The 13030-nt window shown below is 36.8% G+C and overlaps 1 protein-coding gene across 3 annotated transcripts in view; it reads left to right on the top strand.

The window, feature by feature from the left end:
• The window catches only part of kank4 (KN motif and ankyrin repeat domains 4), a 60587-nt gene that overhangs the window by 15294 nt on the left and 32263 nt on the right, over nt 1-13030 (top strand). The window lies entirely within an intron of this gene.

Here is a 13030-nt window from a genome sequence, read left to right as displayed (position 1 = left end):
ACACATAACCTGTTGGAGTTTCCATTTGTTTGACTGGTACATCTCACACAGTTGCTTTTAGAGGAAAACACAGAGCTAAAAACAAGCAGAATAACTTTATTTTAAAATTTAAAATATACTAAAATAATCCGACTCTAAGTAAGACTAACTTTCCCCTCTAACTAAAGCTGTATTTTCTTTTTAGCATCTTTTTAACATCTTTTAACATAGTCACTCTGATTGCTACTCTTAGTGTGTTACCTTAAATTATTTACAGAGTATTTCCATTTGTGCTACCTAAGTATATGACATGATTAGTATATGGCATGATGGCAAATACATGATTAAATCAATCTATTAGCTGCATGTCTCATTATTATCCTCTTACATGAAACATGGCTTAGAGTAAATTTGCAATTTCTAGCAATGCTGGCCTTGTCCTTCATATGGGTTGTATTTAGATTCTCTCTTTACAGTGGAGATAGAAAATAAACTTGCCCATAACTCCTAAGAGAATGTTTTTTTTTTGTTTTGTTTTTTTGCCATGATTGCATGCCCATGGTAACTCTGTGCTTCTTTGATATTTTGGAGTGAGATGGAGGTTTATCATATTGCATACACTCTGTTCTGTCAGCTTTATATCTCTTGTATGCCCATTTTTTAAAGTAAAGATTCCTACTGTACCATTACATATAAATGACTTTATATGAATTCAGGTGAAAGGAATTTATAAACACATACGGCAACAAATTCCCAAAAGATTTATTTACTCTGAGTTTATATCATGATTTTAATTCATAATACCATTATAGACTATTCAAAATAGTGTATTATACCGTTATGATTAGGTGCTTTTTTTGCATTTTAATCCTATATGTAAATGTTAATAATCAGCAAAATACTGTAGGCTTTCAGACTGAGTTACAATGAGGTGCTTTCTCTTCCAAAGGTGTATAAAGTATCATTCATCACAAAAAGTGTTGCACTTGATTAGTCAAGTGAAGTGAGGTTTGGGCACACATTTCCAAGGTTTTCTCACTTAAAAAGCATGCCATCTCTGAGGAATTATCCCAAATATTATCTCTGAAAACTCTGCACCTTATCAAATCAAATTCCATAGGTCTGATAAAAGCTAGTGACCCAAGTTCAAACTAAAATGGTGCCAGGTGAGGGAGAAAAAATGACATTAAAGGAATGCAGTTTTCCTGCAGCTGCTACCTCTTAAACATTCTCCTGTCTGGGAGATCTAAAGGGTGGAGAGATTCACTGTTGGAGGCTTCTTGCTGTAGGAAAATTCAGATAACCATAAAAAAAGCAAAAAAAGGAGAAGGTAGATCAAAGAGGGACGGGAGTGCAGTATTATTTTTCTGCCAGAGGAATGAAGGAAGGCAGAATGTAAGAGCAAAGGCCCACAGAGAGCGAATTTCCTCTTTGAAATATGTGGAACATTCAATACATCTCTCAAGCATTAAGCTCTTTGTGGAAACATGCAAATTTCCAAGGTTGAGGTGTTTGTTGATTCTCTCTAACAGAGTGTACTGAACTTTTTCTTTTTTGACCAATAGACCAACTCAATTTCACAAATAACCCATTGGAGCTACCATTTGTTTGACTGGTACATCTCCCACAGTTGCTTTTAGAGGAAAAACAGGGCATTTTAGCATCTGCAATATTTTTAGATTGCTACAAGTTCGGCCAACATCCAGATCTGAATTCAGGCCTGAGTTATACAGTGCCCTCCACTAATATTGGCACTCTTAGTAAATATGAGCAGAGAAGGCTGTGAAAAAAATCTTTGTTAAATATAGCTGGGCAACAATTGGTGCCCTTTTAGCTCTGAGTCTTTTTCAATAATGCCTGATGAGGTTGGGGAATGCATGGCAAGGGATCTGAGAGCATTCCTCCATACAGAATCTCTCCAGATCCTTCACATTTCGAGGTCCATGCTGGTGGACTCTCCTCTTCAGTTCACCCCACAGGTTTTCTATGGGTTTCAAGTCAGGGGACTGGGATGGCCATGGCAGGACCTTGATTTTGTGGTCAGTAAACCATTTTTGTGTTGATTTTGATGTATATTTTGGATAATTGTCCTGCTAGAAGATCCAACCATGGCCCTTTTTAAGCTTTCTGGCAGAGGCAGTCAGGTTTTCATTTAATATCTGTCAATATTTGATAGTGTCCATGATGCCATATATCCTAACAAAATGTCCAGGTCCCCTAGAAGAAAAACAGCCCCAAAATATGGGCATGAGGTACTTTTCCATATGGCTACCTCTCTGTGTGAGCCAAAACCACTTCCGGTATTTATTGCTAAAAAGCTCTATTTTGGTTTCATCTGACCATAGAACCCGATCCCATTTGAAGCTCCAGTAGTGTCTGGCAAACAGAAGACGCCAGAGTTTGTTTTATTTTAATAGACACACGTCCACTTCCAGGTTGATTCATAACATTTCCAGTTGACTGGAACTTCTTAATTATTCCCCTGATGATGGAAATGGGCATTTTCAATGCTTGTGCTATTTTCTTATAGCCACTTCCCATTTTGTGAAACTCAACAACCTTTTGTCACACATCACAGCTATATTCCTCGCTCTTACCCATTGATATGAATGACTAAGGGAATTTGGTCTATATGTTACCTCATATTTATACCCCTGTGAAACAGGAAGTCATGGTTGAACAATTTCCTGTTCCTAGTCAACCAGGTGTAACAATTTTTTTTTTTTTAAATATCAATGGGTATATACTTATCTCATATGAATCCAGTAATTGTTGCACACCTAAATTTACCAAAGACTATTTTATAAGCCTGTGTTGTGTTTGTAATTGTTTGATATCCATGAGAACAGAATATTTTTTAAAAAATGTAACAAAACATCAAAAGGGTAAACAATAAAGACAATTTTTCACAGCCTTCTTTGCTCATATGTACCAAGGGCGCCAATATTAGTGGAGGACACTGTAGGCTTTTAAGAGATGCATACAAGGTATTTAGGAAGGTGTTAATGCAGCCTGTTACTCCTTCAGAAATGAAGATACACAGACTGTACTAAATATGTGAGAACATGTACTACAATGTCTTTGGACAGGGGGAGTAAACCGGAGTACTCGGAGGAAACCCCCGCAGCACGGGGAGAACATGCAAACTCCACACACACAGGGCCACGGTGGGAATCGAACCCCCAATCCTGGAGGTGTGAGGCGAACGTGCTAACCGTGCACCCTGAATACTAATATTGATCTACATAAATCGGTAACAGGTCACTGTGGTACACGCGCATAAACGACGTACAGACATCAATGTATTCATTCCATAATCCCCCATTCCCTCTCCCAATCTGCAATATATCTTACAATAGGTCTTTACTTCACAAACACACTATCGGCACTTACACTTTGCCTTTGTGTTGCGGAAATTTATTAGATTTCATTCTGATTATTTCATATAAAACGTGATCTAGGTTGCCACAGAGTATTTTTTTTTTTTTAAACTTCTCCAATTTGGTGTAAAAATAAGAACCTAAGCAACCCTGTTGTTTACTGTCCTTTCCATTGCTCCCCCTTCACTGAAAATACACAGTACAGTACAAACATAGGGAAGCTTGATTCCTTCCCCACAGGACCTTTATTTTGCACTTCCTAATTGCAGTTCCCTTTTTTGACCACTAGGTGCAATAATATCGCTATGGAGCTAAATGGGGTAGTGAGTGAACTGAGTGATCAAGCAAATCAATGAAAATTCAGCTTATATCTGTCAAATATAAAGTTTTAAAATCTTGGTCACTCAAAAATGATAATTATTATTTCAATGTTATTTAAAATGTATGATGTTATAGAGTTGTGAATGAGGATTATGAAGATTTATCAAGGTTTATGAAGATGAACATTTGTTGAACTATATAGTTTATGTTTGTGAAAAAAAAAAATCATTATTATTTGAGAAAGACCCATAAACCTGGAGGACTTGAAGAGTGCAGCAGGAATATTCATGCATAATTACCTGCCATAGTTTCAGTGCAGTGGTATTTAAGTGAAATATTTGTCTTGGCTTTGGAGACAGTATAGAAAGAACTGTTACAGAAACCATATTCTTTATTTCATGACTCAACTATTTCCTCAGCAATCAGCAGTGTGCCTCACCATAAACAAATGGCCCCCAGTGGAAACAAACGTTTCTCCTTTCTTGTAAAAAAAAAAAACAGAATTGAAAGTTAAGAATATTTCCATATGTCTTGAAGTGTGCAAGGACTGCGTTTTTCATAAAACAAGATGGTTTTACAGAGAAGGTGAATGCTTGAAACACAATCCTTAATGACAACATAAACAAGCATGCAGACATGTCTTTCACACTTTCGGGTCCTCTGCCTTGTTTATTCCATGTGTGTACCTATATTGCCTGTATTAAGCATAGTTACTCACTGGCGCTTAATTGAAAGGTATAAAAGTGAAGGTAAAAGTGGTCAAGGCTTTGCTTCAGTTTCTCATCTGGCAAAATGTTGTCTTTTTAAGGTTTTTTTTTTTTTTTTTAATAGCTGTTTGAATTCTTCAAGGTTGATGTTTAAAACATTCCCTCTCAGAGTCCATACTGAACTAGACCAAATATGAAATTGCACTGGGGCAGCTTGCTTTAGGATTGAGTTATTTTTAATGATAACCAGTTAGCTTATAGTTTGGTTGTGCAGTGAAAATGATCACACTGTTGGTTTTAGTTGGAAAAAAAAAATCTGAATCAGAATCTATAACAGATTCATTATTATCCTTTGAAAAACTGTGGAAACATCCCAGGACTCCTTGCACGACATGAGCGCCTGAACTCACTAATGCTCTTGTGGCTGAATGAGCAAATCCCCAAAGCCACACTCCAAACTCTAGTGGAAAGCCTTCCCAGAAGAGTGGAGGTTATTATAACAGCAAAATGGGACTAAATCTGGATTAGGGTGTTCAACAAGCATATACAGGTGTGATAGTGAGGTGTCCACTTACTTTTGGCCATATAGCCGGAGCGTATATATATAGCGTTTGTATTAATTATATTTGTGTAACTATTGTGTCAGTATTAAGCATAGCTACCTCAATGGTGCATAACTACAAATAAAGACAGACACGTACTTTGCCTCAGTCACACATCTGGCATCATTTCTTTTCTTTTCTTTTCTTTTCTTTTCTTCTTTTTAATGATCTGTTTATACTCCTTACTCTACACATAGTTTTATATTCCATTTTCTTTTTTTTCTTTAATTGGCTCTTTTTGTACATCATTCATTACACTTCTAAAACACAAAGGGCTGCATCTTGGCCTTTACCATTTCTCCATGTGCAGTCCATCATTTTGTACACATTTTCATTCCTCATGTAAATAAATCAAACCAGAGAAACAAACACACATTTGCCCATGGTGGGAGTCCTTAAATGGTCAGATGCAAAGTGCAGTCATTTTATGTGCTTTTCAAACATTCATCAGCTTGGGAGTATTGTTGCTTTTTTCTTTAAAAAAATCACTAAGCAAACAAAGGGAATTCCCCTAAGGATGCTAAGTACAGATAAGATTTTGCTTTGTCTTGTTTGGCTAAAGTCAAAACACTTGGAGGCCTATGCTAAGCTGCTTGCCTTCCAAACCCATACAGCCCAGTTATGCTACATTAATCTTCAAATAATGTTCTGCCAAGTGCAGCTTCCCTAAGACTGATTGAAACACTGTTAGATAGAGTGAACACATACGCATCGTACACAGCAAACTAACGTCACATTCATTATTTTCATTCATTAGTTGTTGTTGTTGTTTTTTTTAAACATTTGTGATTTTAGGGTAGAGTCTCTACCTGATGTTCCTGAACTTTTCATTGTGAAAACAGGTACGAGGAAGAAAATACAGAATATCTTGTTTTTCCAGGGTGTCCCAAAAGTCTCTGTACCTAGAGGAAATGAACACTTTTTTAACAAAATGTAACTTTATTTACAAAACATCCTCTACATGATTGCCATTTCTTTTTAAACACACACAGAGCCATATCTCCCAACTTTGGCGCCCAGTTTGCAACAGTGTCATGTGTGATGTGCTTGCTATGTTTCCTGTTAAAGTCCATCGCAAACTTGTGACAGTTTCCTGATCCAGGGTTGTCAAAGGCATTATTAAAGTCTATTTTGAAAATATTATATATATATATATATATATATATATATATATATATATATATATATATATATATATATATATATACACACACACACACACACACACACACACACACAAAACTGACTTTATGTATTTGGAAGTGGCATGTAATAGAAAAAGAAACCTTCAGTTGATTGACATCATTGTTCCATTGTTAGTCAGTCTAAGGTGGAGTGTGACATCTTTGCGCAAACCGTAAATGATACTCATTTAATGATGTGTAATAAACAGGACTCCGGAGATTATTGAGGATCTTTGTGCAGGAGGGTTTATTAACAGAGCCAACGCATAATGATAGAAAGGGTTAAACACAGACAGGTACAAAGTTTCCAGAAAGAGCTCAAATCCAAAGAGTAAACAATCTCTGCACAAAGTCAAAACACAAATGATAGCAATCAAAGTAAACAGAGCTCAGAACTTATGCAAACTTTTGTAAGACTTGTAAGGATTTTTGTAAGACTTTTGTAAGGATTTGTAAGACTTTGCAATGGTGCATAGCAATGATTAGACCTTATATATTCTAAAAACAGGACGTTACCTACCTGGACGTGGTAAGCTAGAAGTCAGGTGTAGACCTCTGCTGGAATTGAGTTGTAATATTTGGGCGGCTGTGGGCTCAGGTGTTTGAACAGGTTGCCTACTAATCATAGGGTTGGCGGTTCAATTCCTGGTCCACATGCTTCCACATGCCGAAGTGTCCTGAACCCCAAGTTGCTACCGATGGCAGGCTAGCGCCTTGCATGTGAGTATGAGTGTGAATGGGAGTGTGTGTGTGTGAGTGTGTGAATGAGAAACGGTGTAAAGCACTTTGTAGACCTGCTAAGGTAAAAGGCACTATATACTGTAAGCCATTTACCATTTAATATCCTGGGTTGGTGTGACATAATACCTCAGAATTCAGGACGGAGGTATGACATAATGACATAATACCTCAGAATTCACGCTTTGATGTCCAAGGACAAGAGAATTTTTGATGCATTTAAATGATTTAATCAAACATTACTACAAAGTAAATGTGCTTTATTTCTTAATTATATTTGTTTGTAACTACTGTTTCATTTTGCTTGAACATATGGTTTCTGAGTTAGCATCACTGCTTTTTAGCCTGCAATAATTATATAATCATTAAATTTGTTAAATTTGTGTGTGTGTGTGTGTGTGTGTGTGTGTGTGTGTTGTAACATATATTTTCTCCATGTCACTTGGACATACATCAGGATTTCCCATGGGAAAATCACATCACCGATACATGCACAGGGGGCACAGATCATTTAGTGGTTAGCACATTTGCTTCACAGCTCCAGGGTTTGAATCCTGCTTCCATCCTCTGTGTGTGGAGCTTGCATGTTCTCCCCATGCTTTGGGGGTTTCCTCCGGGTACGCCGGTTTCCTCCCCCAGTCCAAAGACAAGTGTTGTAGGCTGATTGGCATTTCCAAATTGTCTTGTGTGTGAATGTGTGTGTGATTGTGCCATGCGATAGGTTGGCACCCCATCCAGGGTGTCCCCTGCCTTGTGCCCCGAGTTCCCTGGGATAGGCTCCAGGCTTCAGCGACTCTGTGTAGGAAAAGTGGTATAGAAAATGGATGGATGTGGATACACACACATTCGCACACATAGATAAACAGATGTCTTTTCTTGTGCCTCTTTGTCAAGCAGACGATGAGGTGGCATACTGGAGAATGCTGTGCTTATATCTTCCTTTTCCCTTAACCACAGCATGAAAATAAAGAGATAAATGATGAACAGCTAGAGAAGTCTTTTGTGGTTGGAAAAATGGAGAGTATTATTTAAAGACTGAATAAATGAACACGTCTGCAGCCAGGAATTATGACAGAGTTCATGTTCATCTAAATGGAATGTTGTGCATATCTTTATATCTACTATAGCTGGTATATTTAAGCATATTCATGTTAATACAGTGAAGCAAATATAGCATGTGAATATAGTCAAGCAAATCTAGTGCACATACACCAGCCATGTGTGGAGGTAAAGCATTAATCCCAAGCTAACACTACTACTATACTCCAAGAGCATGGTATGATAAGATGTGATTGTAGAGATTTGATCAGGTTTCAAAATGCATTGGATTCAAAATGAGAGAATGTGGGTCTAATATGAAACTAGGCTAAATATACTCTGTACAATTTAATCTTGAAGATATTTTCATGCACACTAATAATCCAACCAATAAGAAACATTTAACTAGGCAGAAATATACAGTCTACTTAAAATGAATCAGGTGAACGCTGAAAAATGTAGTTATAAGTTTATCGATGTCTGGCCAAGTCATATAGACCCATCAGTCATATCATCGTCATCATCATCATCATCATCATCATCTCATAATAATAACAACAACAACAACAACAATAATAATAATAATAATAATAATAATAATAATAATTATTATTATTATTATTATTTAATTCTCTATTATTTAATTATTTAATTCTTAACTCTTAATTCTCATAACAATAATAATAATAATAATAATAACAACAACATCAACAATTATTATTATTATTATTATTATTATTATTTTAATTATTATTATTATTATTTTACAGATTACTAGTGCATGTGTTAAGCAAATTATACACAAAATCACTAAAAAAAATTTTGTCAGATATCTAGGCAGCATTTAAAACCATGTGTGCTGGTCATATAGGCTTGTTTGTATTCAGTTCATATCTTTACAGATGAAGTGTTGTTATTTGCTAATGGAGTGTACATGTTATTATTTCCAGGCTGTCTAGATACAAATGCTAGAAGGCATCCCTTTAAGCTGTGTTTGCTTTTTTGGGTAAATCAATAACACCAAATCAGTCTGCTTATTAAAACATGACATGCTGAAATGTTGGACTCCTATAACAGTTTTTCAGACTCTCAGTATCTCAGTTTTTCTCTTTGTGTGGGTGGAATTTTTTCCATTAATTTTGTTCTCTGGACTGTTGCCCTGATTCAGAGGTGGCAGTTTAAACCTAAGCTACCCTAAGGGCCTTATCATCGTCTCTCACACTGCACTCTTCCTCAGGAAGCCTGTTCAGACCTCCCTTTATCTCACTTTCTCTCTTGCTCTCCTCCCTCTCTCCCTGTGCCTCTATCACAGCTGGACACTGCACATCTTTTCTCTCACACATTAATTCCATGCATTCCTTCCCTCTTTCCCTCCTCCTGGGTTATGTTTCGTGATTGTTTTCACCTCATATCATGCTAGTCAAATTAGAATTACCGTTTATATTCCATTCTCTTAATTATTCATGACACTTGCCCACCTTTCAGTTAGTTACTTTCAGGTCCTGATTTAGCAAAGGTTTGCATGTGTTTAATCAAGTGCAAACCTGAAAACACCATGAACACAGTCTACAGATTCCTACATAACTTAACATAAGGACGAAATTACCACATTCTTGTCTGTGTGTTTGCCTTAGTGAATATTCAGTTTGTGGCAAAAGAACAATTAGCACATACAAAGTCTTATTTACATATTGTTTTGTCTTCCTACTTTGCATGTTACATGGTTCCCGTACTTCTTCACCCTCAACATGTCCATATGAGCGCAGCTGCTACTTGTTCTTTTGATCATGCAGAGTCGTTTTTATTTGGCATAGAAGTAAATCAGGGCCTTAAAGTTCTATTAGTTAGCTGTCAAGTTATTTTTATTTCATCTATTGATGACTGGCTTTTTGTTCACTGCATTTGTTCATTCGTCTTCTGTAGCGGCCTTATCCTGGTCCCAAAGTATAAAGAAGCAATCCATTGGAAAATCCACGTGTCAAACCGTGTGAGAAAATAACATGATACCTACATGTGAAAACTTACATGATGTTACATGAAAATTTACATGATGTTTTACACACGGATGTACAAAAACCATATGCTTTTCTCCAAACAATACACCTCATTTACATTTTGCATTCACAGCATTTAGCAGATGCCCTTATCCAGTCTCTATCAAAAGCACACCCTTACACAAATAAGCTAGAGTCTGAAAATTCTAGCTCTTATTTTATTATTTAATTTAATTTTATTTTATCTTTAGCATGGGGAACGGTTTTAATTGGTGCAGGTGATTCTGTGTATCAGCTGCCTTAGTAGCTACAAGCTTGTGTCATTGTACAGCAATTTTATCTGAAAAGCAGCCATGGTAGTCATCATATTCAAGATACTCCATGCTTCATACTTCATCACATGCCAGTAACATTTAGCTCACTATGAATTTTTGTTAAGTTTGTTGCCTCACTTGAGGAAAACAGATGCAGCTATTTCACAGGTGCTGAACATGACTAGACTACTGTTCACTGAGTAAAACAGGTGATTAATGTTAGTAGAACACAATATGAATGTGAACTCTGGTACAAGCAATTTGCTTATATATACAGTAAGTGTACACACACACTCCATGGTCTTAGCAACAGTCAGCTATGTTTGTTGAAACTTTTATAGAGTTGAATTATAGGAGTATTTACATTGAGCAGGATAAGGCAGCTTTGTGAATAGGAGAAATGGACAGCGATGCTAGCTGGTTTCAATTTACATTTACATTTATTTACATTTATTCATTTAGTAGAAACTTTTATCCAAAGCGACTTACAAATGAGGAAATACAAGCAAACATATATCAAGCGGAGAACAATACAAGTAGTGCTACCATGCAAGATTTATAATTGAGTTCTAGAGAAGCAAAGTGTGCAGAGTAGAGGTGTAAGAGCCAGAGTAAGTTTTTAATTTATTTATTTAAATAATATGGGGGTTGGCATTTTAGGGGTTAGTAAAGTGCTCACGGAAAAAGTGGGTCAACTGTTTTTTGAAAATAGTGACAGATTCTGTGGTCTGGATTGAGGTTGGAAGTTCATTCCACCGCTGAAGAACAGTTAGGTTGAAGGTTCTGGAAAGGGACCTTGAGCCACGCTGAGAAGGCACTACTAAGCGACGGTTGTTAACCGATCGCAGATTGCGTGAGGGAATGTAAGCCTTAAGGAGAGTTAAACAATTATGTGTTTAAAAAATCTTTCAAAAAAAAAAACATTAATAATGTAATCACTATACTGCTGCAATTTACCAAAATGATGATTTTTTTTATTCATTAATGAAGAACATGCTGTATGTTTTATCAGTTTATAGTTACATATAATGTTGTGGAACATCCATAAGACACGTTTGTTTCTGTTATCAGTTACATTAGGGCAGCACTAGACAGTTGCCCTATCAGCCTTTCTTTTTTCTCTCAAAGTTAATAACAAAAAATGCAGTTTGTCATGCTACCAAGAAACCACAAAGCACAAATCTTATGTCCTGAAGACTTTCCAGTGAAGGAAAACTTAAAGTTACAGCTTTGCCACTGACTCACAATGGAGACTCCTTACAAAAAGGCTAAATAAATGTCCTCACACGTAATGTCACCATATAAAAAAAAAATGACGGACTTATAAATTAGTAATCCATTTATTTTAAAATGTGCACCATACAAATCTCTGCGTAAGTTTCTACTGTAGGAATGATAACATATTGTTAAAATGATTCAATACCTTCTGACCAATGAGATTTGAGAATTGGACAGTGCTGTTGTAGAAATTGAATGAAAAGTACATTTTCAATAGTGTATTGCCTTCTGAATACACACAGGCTCTTGTGGCTCAGTTACCAAAGAATTATGTTAATGGTCAAATTCTGTATCAGCATTCATAGTATTTCAACTCGGCTTACGTTCTCACATTAAATTAATGTGTAAAACTGTGAAAGAGGCTACAGGCAACTGCATATATGGAGTATTTTGATTACTCTAGTGCAGTGGTTCTCAGCATGGGAGGGCGTGGAGAGATGGGCACCAACACAGACCGGGCATCATTTAGGTACTCGGTGTATTTTACTGCTTTTCAAATAGAATGTGTATAAATGAAAAACCCTGCATTCCCTCTTCTTCTGTATTTTCTTTTTGCTGGAGAAAGGTGGAGCTTAGCCTGCTTTTTATCTAGCTGTCAGTGCAGACCAGTATAGCCAACATAGTGACTTTTCAGACCCCATTTAGCGACTTTTTTGAAAAAGAAAAGAAAAGCGTCTAGCGACAAATCTAGTGACTTTTTGGACAAACCTTAGCAACTTTCCAAATGTTTCCAAATGTGGCTCAGTTGGTAGAGCGGGTTGTCCACTAATCGTAGGGTTGGCGGTTCGATTCCTGGCCCGTATGACTCCACATGCCGAAGTGTCCTTGGGCAAGACACTGAACCCCAAGTTGCTCCCGATGGCAAGTTAGCGCCTTGCATGGCAGCTCTGCTACCATTGGTGTGTGAGTGTGTGTGTGAATGGGTGAATGAGACAGCGTAAAGTGCTTTGGATAAAAGCACTATATAAGTGCACCATTTAGAATACATAATCATTATACCTGGTCTCCTCCAATATGGGGAATGGGGGGCACGTGCCACATGATAGAGGAAGCTGGGGGGGCTTTAGTTACAAAAGGTTGAGAACCTCTGCTCTAGTGTCTCTACGTTAGACCTCTTAACAATATAAACTCCCTTTGAATACACTGTGAAATGAACACTAGTTAGCCTACCATTTGAAACATTAAGCATGAATTAACATATACAGTACGGTGGAACATTAACAAGCCTAGTGCTGGTGTTGTGATGAAATATGACCTTATTAGTGGAAAAAATATGCATTGCTGTTTTAGCCCCGAACCTTTTATATGTAAACAGAAAACAGTGCTATATTTCTCATATCTGATAACAACATCTGATTGCTCATGCAAGAAGAAGCGACAGAAGTCACACAAAACAGAGAAAGAAAGAAAGAAAAACTGAAAGATATGTGATAACTGTGCAGGCTTTCTCTATATATAGATGTGAAAGGTTTTCATGGCCAGTACACCAGGTTTC

Source organism: Ictalurus furcatus, chromosome 11 (assembly GCF_023375685.1).
Source record: "Ictalurus furcatus strain D&B chromosome 11, Billie_1.0, whole genome shotgun sequence".
Taxonomy (NCBI): Eukaryota; Metazoa; Chordata; class Actinopteri; order Siluriformes; family Ictaluridae; genus Ictalurus; species Ictalurus furcatus.
This window is presented reverse-complemented; position numbering and strand designations above follow the sequence as displayed.